Genomic DNA, 11,727 nt, shown 5'->3' on the forward strand with positions numbered 1-11,727 from the left:
AAACCATAAAAGTACATAATAAAAAATACATCACATTAAAAGTTAAGATCAATGTCACAGCAAAAGATTTTTAGTAACTGACTAGGCCCTATATCATGGATGGGGGAGAGATTTACTCAATTCATCTGAAATTTCTAAAATCGCTAAAAAAAGAATAAAAGGTATAAAATATTTACATCAAGGATAATTAATAAGCGGGGGTATAACACATTTTTAGTTCATACATTCCAATTGTAGTTAAAAACTATTACTATTCAGACAAGATTAGAAATAGAAAAATTGCTATTCGACAACCAGTCATTGTTGCTACACACAGATTTTATGTTAATGGCCTGTGTTGTTTAGATATGTTAAGGCAGTCTACATACTATCCACTAACTGTTTGCATATTAATCAGCTAAAATTATAGTTTCAAGTCATGTTTGCCTCTATGGAACATTACCCACAGAAGAAATCTAGACACACAAAATACTATCAGTTGTGCAGTATCTGATATAAGAATTTGTATTTTATATAGCCTGGTTACCACGCAAGAACTGAATTGCTTAAAATGTCTCTGATAAAATGGACAGTTAGGGGCTTTACCTCTGATTTATCCCTGTTTAATTTGTATCCCAAGTGTATTGAATATACTCTATGGTTAGCATCAGGGCACTAATTGAGGGTCTCGGGTCTTCAATCACTCTAAGGATATCAACAGCATAGGCGGCTTATTTAACTTGAGTGTCATTGAACTTTATTCCATTAATATCTGGGTTTTGTTTGATGTCCTGTATTAAGAGCTCAAGGGCAAGTAGGAAGAGTGAAGGAGAGAGTGGTCAGCCTTGTCATGTGCCTTGTTTTTTTTTTTTTTAATCTTTATTGTCAGGAATGCAAAAGACATATTCATATTAACACATGTAGATGCCAGTTTCATATCAGCATTGGTTACGATCAAGAGAAACGGATAAATCACAGCACATTCTGGCATGGGGCATTTACCTACCCACTATTGACATGGATGAATTATTAGCGACCATTTCGCACAGACTTTATCTCACCTCCATATCATACCCAATTTTCATTCCGTTATCTGCCCACTTTCGGTACAGTTATCAGTTCCCAGTAAATTCAACTAACAAAAAAAGGAAAAACAATACAACCCAACCAATGTCATCACTCAGTAGAAGGTTATACCCATTCATAGTCAGTAGTTAGCCATTGCACATGATCAGCACGTTATCGAAGGTTGCGTCACACTCTTGCGCCACCCCAGCTCAAACCAGAGCTCATCATGGATGCCCGCCCTTCCTAATCCTCTTCTTCCTCTGAATCCAAGTCTTCATCTTCCGGTAAGGGTTCACACGGTTCTCCCCTATATTTGTTCCAGGGCGTCCACACCTTATTCCATTTACGGGGGCAGGCTCGTAGCACGTATACCGCCCTTTCCTTCACCATTAGGAGGTCCATATTCCTAATCCATCCAGCTACCGTAGGTAACTCCGGGGCACCCCATTTTTGTGCAATGTCTCGCTTGGCCACTGTCAAAGCCAATGTGACCCATAGCTGTTCATACTTGTTCAGGTCATTAGGATCCCAAATGTTCAACAAGCACTTACGGGGTTCAGGCAGGACTGATATTTCAATGGCCTGGGAGACTGTGCGCATAATTTGCTTCCAGATGTCTTGGATTATTGGGCAATCCCATAATGTGTGGAGTAGAGTTCCCTCCTCCCCGCAGCCCCTGAGGCAGAAGGGGTGTGGTGCCCTCTGTATTCTGTGAAGAAGGGTTCTGGTGTAATAAGTGCGGTGTAGAATCTTGAGCTGCACTAATCTGAACCTAGCCGAAATGCCTACTTCTTTTGGTGATGCAAGCGCCTCGTTCCACTCTGTGTCATCCATTTCGCCTAGTTCCCCAACCCATCTCTCTCTAAGTTTCTGTGTGGGGTCTGTCAGGTTGTTAACCAGTTTTTTATATGTGAGAGAGGTTGCTTTTTGTTCCATAAAGTCCGTCAGTAGCCTGTCTTCTAGTGGCGATGATTCTGGGAGTGTGGTGTCAGGTGGAATTGCTTGTAGTAGTGCGTGTCGGATCTGAACATATCTAAATGTTTCAGTGGGGCCCAGACCATATTGTTGCTGGAGCTGTGAAAATGCAACTACTGTGCCTTTGTCCCAAAGGTCTCCTACCACGGAAATCCCTATGTGATCCCATCGCGCAAATCCTTTACTGGATCTTAAGTTTCCTAGCGTTCTCGTGTCCCATAATGGTGTCATTCTGGTGATTTTCCCCTTCCAACCCAGTCGGGATTGTGCTGCATGCCACAATGCCGCCGTATGAAACGTCGGTCCAATTAGGTTCTTAACTTGTGAGAAATTGTATAGCACCGAAAGCATGCCGTCCGTCCCCAGCTGCGACCAGTCCGCCTTGTATGCGGGGTCCCCCCGCGGGACGTGGATCCAGTGATTAATTATCTTAAGTTGGGACGCCCAATAGTATAGTTGAAGATTGGGCAGTGCGATCCCCCCTTCATACCAGCTTTTGACTAATTTGTCATGCGCTATACGGGCTGGGCCGTTGCTCCACAGTAAGTTGGATACTAGTGCAGCGACCTGTTTGAAGTAACGCGGTGCCACCACATAAGGGGTATTTTCTAGCACGTAGAGAAATCTGGGGAGAGCCATCATTTTATATAACGCCGCCCGCCCGAGGAGGGTCAGTGGCAGAGTAGCCCAGTATTTAACATCAGCACGTAGGCGTGCCAGATGTGGCATTAAGTTTGCGGCATAAAAGTCCGCGGCATTATTAGTGATGAAAATACCCAGGTATTTAAAGGAGGTGGTTGCTAACGTTAGGGGACAGTCGTCCTGCAATAGTGGTTCCGGGCCTCTCAGCACATATATTATTGATTTGGACCAATTCAGGGTGTAGCCTGACGCCTTCCCGAGTTCATCGCATAGAGTCAATAGGGCAGGGATTCCCTCGTTAGGATTAACCATGTAAATCAGCATATCATCTGCATATAGGGAGACTTTATCCTCCCACCCTTCCTCCCAGGTGATGCTCCGAAACAGTGGCGTCGCTCTGAGCAGGATGGCCAATGGCTCTAGTACCAGCGCAAAGAGTAGGGGCGATAGCGGGCACCCTTGTCTAGTTCCGCGCCCCAGTGGGAACGTTGGTGAAATGTGACCATTCGCTACCACCTGTGCCACCGGTGATGTGTACAGCAGCCGCACCCATGCAAGATATTTCGGGCCAAAGCCCATATGAGCAAGGACTGCAAATAGATACTCCCACTCCACCAGGTCGAAAGCCATTTTGGCGTCCAGGGATAAAATTACAGCTTGCTCTGAAAGGAGATGTGCCCGTGCCAGCACCCCATGGACCCTCCGCAGATTCAGTGCCGTGCTCCTGTGTGGCATGAAACCTGATTGATCGGGGTGTATCAGGGTGTGTAGGTGCTGGGTCAGGCGACTGGCCAGGAGTTTCGCCGGGATTTTTGCTTCAACGTTGAGCAAGGAAATGGGTCGGTACGAGGTGCACACAGTCGGCGGTTTGGCTGGTTTAGGAATGGCTACTATTGTGGCCGTGCGCTGGTCAAGTGGGAGTTCCGCCCTCTCCACACTCTCAACATACATATTCAGCAGGGGTTTGCTCAACATGGGAGCTGTCGCCTTATACCATTCTACAGGTATCCCGTTGGGCCCTAGTGCCTTGCCGGGTTGCAACGCCTGTATAGCCAATTGGATTTCGTCTTCCGTCATGTCAGTGTCTAGTTCCTGTTGCGCTTCTTGTGAAAGCGCGGGGATAGCAATGTGTTCGAGCGACGCCATCGCCTCCCGTTCCGTGACGGTCCGCACCGGGGTGTATATCTCCTGATAGTGGCGTGCTAAGGTGCGTACTATTTGTTCAGGGTGTGTCTGTAGCTGACCATCCTGTGCGTAGAGTCTCTGTATCCCTCTGTTGCTACCGCCCTGTTTGTCCAGCCATGCCAGCATCCTCCCAGCCTTGTCACCCACGTCATATATCCTGTGTGCGGTGTTTTCCAAATGTCCCTTAGTAATCGTTGTGAGGTGAGCCTGGTGTTGCTGCTGTCGGAGGTGCAGCGCATGTGTGGTCTCAGGGTTGGGGTCCGACATGTGGGCGGTGTTCGCGGTGTGGAGTGCCAATTCTAATTTTGCGAGTTCACTTCTGGAGTCTCGTTTATGCCCTGGGATTGCTGCTATGGCTGCGCCGCGTAGGACTGTTTTGTACGCTTCCCAGAGCATCGAGGGCGAGGAAACTGTTCCTATATTTTCATTAAAATAGTGCGTTGTGGCCAATTTGAGTTTCTTTCTGATTCCAGGGATTGTTAAGTAGTTGGGGTATATCGGATATATTCTGGCGCGCTTCTTCTCTTTGGTAGTAAGGTGGAGGGACACTGGGGAGTGATCAGATATACCTCTGGGCAGAATTTCTAGTTTGTCTATTGATCCCAATCCCATCCCTAAAAAGAAAAAGTAATCAATACGTGAGAGGCTGTTGTGTGTAGAGGAGTAGTGCGTGTATTGAGTCGCCATGGGGTTCAACTGACGCCAAACATCTGTGAGGCCTAGTGCGTCCAGAAAACCAGGAAGCATGGCAGCCCCTCTCGGGCGGTCCCGTACGGGAAAGGTGTCCAGTAAGGGGTCTGTTATTGCATTAAAGTCCCCCCCAATGATCATATCACCCTCTGGGAGGTCTATGAGAAATTGCCCAAGCGCCGGCAGTGCTGTAGAGTGGAGCGCCGGGGGGATGTACACGGACACCACGCTTAGGGGCCTCCCCTCCCATTGGCCATATAGCGCCGCAAAGCGACCCTGATCGTCCGTCTTGCGGCTTTCAACCATAAAGGATGAGTTCTTTTTAATGAGTATCCCAGTGCCCCTGGATCCCGTAGTGAACTCCGTGTGCACTGCCATGGCATACCCACGTCTGTCGAGGGCTTTGCATGTAGACCCTGCCAGGTGTGTTTCCTGAAGCATCATCAAATCAGGCCCGTGGCGTTTGACGGTTTGCAGGACCAAACCTCTTTTAATTTTGTCCCCCAGGCCTCTAACGTTCCATGTGAGCAGTTTCAGGGGGGGCACCACTGTCATCGTAGGGGTGCCCTCAGCGGGTGCAGCTTGTTCCTGTTGTGCCATCTGGGTTTGTGACCAGTGTTACTGATGTGTGGCATTGGAGTGTAACGCATACGCAATGACTTGTGTGAGGGTACCAGGAGTGTATGATCAGTAGTAGGACCGTGTCCCACATGGAAGTAGTGATGACTAAGAACAATAACCGTAACATTACAACTTCTCCCCCCCACCCCCTCCCTGCTCCCCTGCACCGCGGACGAATTCCCACCCGCATCCCCAACTTGGCAGAGTGCTTAATCCCATCCCTTTCCATCTTACTTGCTCGTGGGGTTGGTGAGTCCCCTACAGGCACCGGCCAATGCCCGCCCTACTCAGCTTCATCAGCTTCAAGGTCCCAAAGGCTGCAAACGTGTTGTCCCTTACGCAGCACAGTCAATCAAACCCTGACAGGCTGTCCTGAATCAAGTGGGTCCCTCTCAAGATCAGATTCCAGCCCTGTGGCGCCTTCCTCGTTCGTGGGGCTACTGGACGGGTGATCCGCCGGCCGTCCGTTGCGCTGGTTCTGTCGGTCCCTGTGCGGGCGTTGGGGTTGGCCCACCTGTCTCCATCCATTAAGCCATTCTCGTGCCACCTCCGGTGTATCGAAAAACCACGTTTTTCCTACGGCCACAATCCGCAATTTGGCGGGGAAAAGCATCGAGTATGGCAGGCCTCTGTCACGTAGCGTCTTTTTCACTTCGGTGAATGATTTCCGGCGCCTAGCCACCTCCGCCGTGTAATCCGGAAAGAAGGCTAAAGTCGAGTTCTGGATTTTTACAGGTGGTGAGACCCTCGCCGCTTGCAGGATGGCGTCCCTGTCTCTAAAATTAAATAGTCTAGCTAGTACCGGTCGTGGTGTGGCTCCTGGCTTGGCCGCACCGCCAGGAACCCGGTGCGCCCTTTCAACAGAGAAAAAGTTCGACAAGCCTTTAGGTTGTAGCTTGGTTTTGATGAGGTCCTCGACGTACAAATCCATTGCACCTTTACCCTCCGATTCCGGAAGGCCTAGGATGCAGACGTTGTTTCTCCGGGAGCGCCCTTCCTGATCGTCGAGCTTTTCCTGTAGCTGCTTAGTGACTTTTTCCATTCGTTCCATCGCTACTTGCAGGTCCGATGTGTCCTCAATGAGTGATTTTGTTACTACCTCCACTTGAGACACCCTTTCTGACATTTTCTTAAAGTCCGCCCTTAGCAGATTAACTTCGGAAGAAATGGAGCCCACCGTCGTTTGGACCTCGGTGAGGGTTCTCATAATGTCCTCCAAGGTTATCTTTTTATTTCCGTCTGTGTCTGGAGCTGCGCCTGCAGAGTGGCGCCCTCCACTCTGAGAGTGTCCATGCTGGCTGTACGCAAATTTGTTGAGTTTCGCCTGTGTCGATGCACTCCTTGTACCTTTGCCTGCCATGGCGTCATGCTTGTGAGTGCAAGGCTGCTCTCGGCGGCAAGTTCAGCACCACGCGTCAAGAAGTTGCTGCGTGGTTCCTTCGGGCGTCAGGCTGTGTGCAGTCGGGTGGGTGTCCCGCTAGTTTCAAGTGCTTGTTCTGCCACCCACAGGGCCCAGGCGCGTTTCAGTCGGCGGGCGTGATGATCAGCACGTCGGTCCCAGTGCTGTTCTTGTGCGGCCTACCGCGTGGCCACCCCGGCCCCTCGTGTATACCTCAGTATGCCGTTCCTCGTTGCTCCGGTGTGTCTTCAGTGATTCCCTGGCAGGTGCAGCAGTGTAGCAGCGCTAAGGTACAACCGTTCGGTCAGCCACGTCGCCTCTCGAAGGGCCGGTCACCACTATGGACGCTCCCTCGGGATGGTCTCCCTGTGTCAGGATTCAGGGGCTCATGCTCGTCCCCCCGTTAATCTGGAGTGAGACTCGGAGTTATGGCACTGCGGCAGGGCCTCCGACGTAATCTGTCTCACCTTGCAGCGTGAGCTTCGGGTCCGGTCGTCTGCTCTCCCCAATATGGCGCTGTACGGGACCCAGGGAGATCTCCGTCTGCGTAGGTACGTGCGCTGTGTATGCAGCCAGTCCTGGATGCGGCAGTCCCTCCCGCCCCCACGGGGGTCTATGCCGGCTTAGTGGAGCGTTGGAGCACTCCGCGTTTCAGAGTTTTGTACGGGCCGGCAGGTGCCACCGCGCCCAAGCCGTGCAGGACGTACTTCCGCCCGGGCCCGCCAGTCACGCCAGGCCGGTGCGGCCAGGCCGTCACAGGCCCCAGCACGTCTCTTCAGAACGGAGCAGTTCCCGGCATCCGATTGCCACCGGGATTGGATCAAACAGCGCCGTTCGGGTCCCCGAGCCGATGCCGCTACTTCGGGCGGGCGATGATGCGGATAATTGGACGGATTTCAGTGCGGGCCGCTATGCCTTGAGGAGCTCCCGCTTCAAGCTGCCGCCATGCTCGGCAGTTGGCCACGCCCCCTTGTCATGTGCCTTGTTGTAGATTAAAAGATTCAGAGAGTGTCCCATTAATTGCAATACTGGCAGTAGGAGCCGAGTACACTGCCATAACAATATTAATGTAGGGCAGCCGCGGCCGGTAGTGGGAGTACCGGGCGGGCAGAGACGTGTGGAGGGGGAGGGCAGGGGTGAGGGTAGTAATGTATGGATTACGGACCTTAACAGGTAAGTAAACATATCCATACTAATATATTAAAGAGAGAGCCTAAACCTTTGAGGCGGGTAATGTCAGGAACCACAGCACCAATCACAACACCCAATACAGCGTTGGAAAGGGCAGTTGCAGCAGAAGGACATAGGCTATGCAGAGGCCCACCATATAGATTTAAAAGGTGAAAGAACCATGCCAGAAAAGTAGTCCCTTGTGGGCGTGTCTGCGTTGTGCTGTGGGCGTGTGCTGGGGGCGTGACAAACGCTAGGGGCGTGTGGTACGTTCCGCCCTTCATGCCATGTCTCAAATTGTGTGCTAATCCCACCCTGCTCCCTTTAAATACCCCTGCACCCCATAATCATAACCCACCCTTACTCCTTAAAATACCCCAACACCCTTAAACACTAACCCATCTTAAACCTATAAATATACCCTGTACCTCAAAACCCAAACCTATTCCTAAACCCTAAAAATACCCCTGTACCCCAAAACCCAAACCTAGCCCTGAACCCTATAAATACCCCTGTACCTAAAAATCCAAACCTACCCCTGAACCCTAAAAATACCCCTGTGCCCAAAACACAAACCTAGCCCTGAACCCTAAAAATACCACTGTACCCCAAAACCCAAACCTACCCCTGAACCCTAAAATACCCCTGTACCCCAAAACCCAAACCTAGCCCTGAACCCTTAAAATACCCCTGTACCCCAAAACCCAAACCTAGCCCTGAACCCTAAAAATACCCCTGTACCCCAAAACTCAAGCCTAACCCTGAACCCTAAAAATAACCCTGCACCCCAAAACCCAAACCTACCCCTGAACCCTAAAATACCCCTGTACCCCAAACCCCAAACCTAGCCCTGAACCCTAAAAATACCCTGTACCCCAAAACCCAAATCTAACCCTGAACCCTTAAAATACCCCTGTACCCCAAAATTGAAACCTACCCCTGAACCCTAAAAATACCCCTATACCCCAAACCCCAAACCTAGCCCTGAACCCTAAAAATACCCATGTACCCCAAAACCCATACCTATCTCTAAACCCTAAAACTACCCCTGTACCCTATAACCCAAAACTATATCTGAACCCTTAAAAAAACAAATACCCCAAAACATATACCTCAGTACCCCAAAACATATACCCCTATACCCATACTTACCTTATCCAAACATTAAAAAAACATTATTTTGCCATTCATGCATTTACAACGAATTTCGTTGTAAATGTAAGCGTGGTAAAAGCATATCAAATGTAATGCCATGCGTTATAATGGCATTGCAGAGTCATGGTACTTTCGTAATGAAAGTATGCGGAGTGATGGTATACGGAAAGAAAGTTGCGGAATAATGGGTGTTTACCCTCCCCCAGTAGGTATATTGGTGGCACGGCGGCCCACATCTCCAGCAACATACTCATATTTTTTCACCACACATTTGAAAAATGCACAGGTCTCTCTCATTGAAGGCCAGCACCGACATACACTTTTAGACACACCTCCCGCCACAAGTTCTAGAATTGCAAACTTTAGAGCTTGGGAGCTACGTTTGAATCTCGGCATCAGCTCAACATCCTGTGATTCCAGGCAAATCGCTTTGTCTCTCCGTGCCTACCACAAATGAATGTGTTCTTCTGTAATGTAAATTGTGCTCATGCCATGTTGTCGAGTTCACGCTATATAATATTGCAAGGAAAAATAAAGTAGGGAAACTCAAGTTCACACACTGCTGAACGCGCACCCTTAAGTGCATCAGCAGTGCACTGTGAATCGGAGCGTTTCACAGGCCTGTCACAGATAAGAAATGCTATCAAAACGAAATCCTACAAAACAATATACTACTGGCCGGCAGCAATTCATACCCAGACAACGTCGGGACGGGCTGCTAGTAAATAAATAAAACAAATTTCGTTGCGCACACTGCATCACCAAATGCGATGCAGTGTGCGCAACAAAATTTGTTTTATTTATTTATATGTTTACTTACCTGTTAAGGTCCGTAATCCATACATTACTACCCCCCACCCTGCCCCTCCCCCTCCCCACGTCACCGCCTGCCCGGTACTCCCACTACCGGCCGCGGCTGATGTAGGGTCCCCCCAAATCAAATGAATGCATGCAATGTTTCAAAAACGTCCAGGATACTCTGTCAAAAACCTTTTCAGCATCCAGGGTGATTGCTTGAAAACAAATTATTTCTTAATCAGGTCATAAATGCTGAAATGTTAAACTCAATGGTATTGACTATTCTATAGATTCGTATTCTGATATTTGTACTCTGGGGATCTGGATGACAGAATTGTAAATATACAATTGTCATAAACCTTGTAAAATATGCTATGCCTATGTTTTAATATCTTTTGATTTTTTATGAGAAATGTTGTTACAGATTCATATACTGATTAGTGTTATTGCAGTGTTTACAGCCTTAAGAAAGCAGAACTGATGTCAGCTGTATAATGAAGACTTTTTATAATTTAAATGCCTCTGTGAAGTAGTGTATTATGACTAAACCTGCACACAGTCAAAAGATGGTAAGAATGTGATATCATGAGAAACACTTTTTATATGACCTGGTTGTTTATTTGGGACTTAAAGACACTGCTCATCTTTACAAGAATACATATGTTCATACATAATTCTCTTTATGGGTTTTTTGATTATCTAAACTGTTGAAAATAGCATTCGGTGCCGCTAAGTTTTGCCTGGTATTTATGTAATTCTAATATCAGTTGGGGATAACTGATATAGAGAGCACATAGTTTCGAGCAATATTTCCTCATTACTAAAAAAAATCAGGCTTATTTGCATCAAGCTGGTTGTAGGTTGTACGCCAAAGATAGCCTCATGTGTTTTGTTTTGCATCAAGTCCAAGTACACCCTAGACTGATCCAGATAAGCAAATTGGCCAAAGAATAAAGCAGAGATTGGCTTTTTTAGACTGGTGCAGCAGAGGAAATGTCCAACTTTTGGACAAACAAGAAAGGAAAAAGTTTAGCTTAGAACACTATTTCCATTTCCAATACTTGGGATCATGGGGAGCCCATATTACTTATCAATAATTCCAAGTAACTGTAAATTTGTGAACACGTTAACATGCATTTGCCTATTGACAAATTATCCTGGAATTTCCAGCCTTTGTAGTGAGACTCTCTTGGACCCACTTTTATTTTCCATTTTACATGGTTAAGCAGACTTCATTTAGCTACATTATTTTTTTACATGTTTTCTTGCTGAGAAGACGCTGTACATGCTGCTTATATTTAAAAAGCCTTTCCTGTGACATAGCCTGTACTCTTCGTTCATGGCTAAGAACCGAATTAGAAATCCTGGTGCATGCGTTGCCGCTTGGAGACAGCTTCTAACATCTAGGCATATCACTGCATCAGAGCTGTACCTCTAACTCTGATGTTTTATTACATAAACTGTGCACTGTCCCTTTCGGGTCAGGGGGGCACTCCAGCCACGACAGTTCTGGAATGAAGGCTTTGTTCGACATGCACCTCTGCTAACGCTGGTCTTCTATCTTGATCCTGCAGAGAGGGATTGCCAATCCTACTCCAGACCAAGTCATTGCTGATTTATCCATTGGTGACCCATCGTTGTCCCATGCGACTGACATTGGTTCAGGATGCCTTCTATGAACCATTGCTTGCCTGGGATATGGATGCTTTGGTTCCTGAGTTCCTGGATCCCGGCTCTTTTAATGGGGACTCACTGCATGATGACATGCCTTCAGTGGTGGCTGAGGGTGCTGACCAAGTTTTTTCTTTGGAACTAATCAATGAGGCAATTGTGGTAATATCAGCTGGGGATGATGAATCCATCTTGGATTCTCTTGACACTGGGAACATGGTTGACATCTTGGGGGCCTCCTTTGATTGTTAATTTGGCCCCTGTTTTTATGTATTGTTCTAACTTTTGTTTATAAAACATTTTAATTGGCATTATTTTAGATGGCTTTCTTTGCTTGGCTGATGCACGTGACTATTTTTACTACTATTTTTAGT

This window comes from Lissotriton vulgaris, chromosome 2_1, assembly GCF_964263255.1.
Source record: "Lissotriton vulgaris chromosome 2_1, aLisVul1.2, whole genome shotgun sequence".
Classification (NCBI taxonomy): domain Eukaryota; kingdom Metazoa; phylum Chordata; class Amphibia; order Caudata; family Salamandridae; genus Lissotriton; species Lissotriton vulgaris.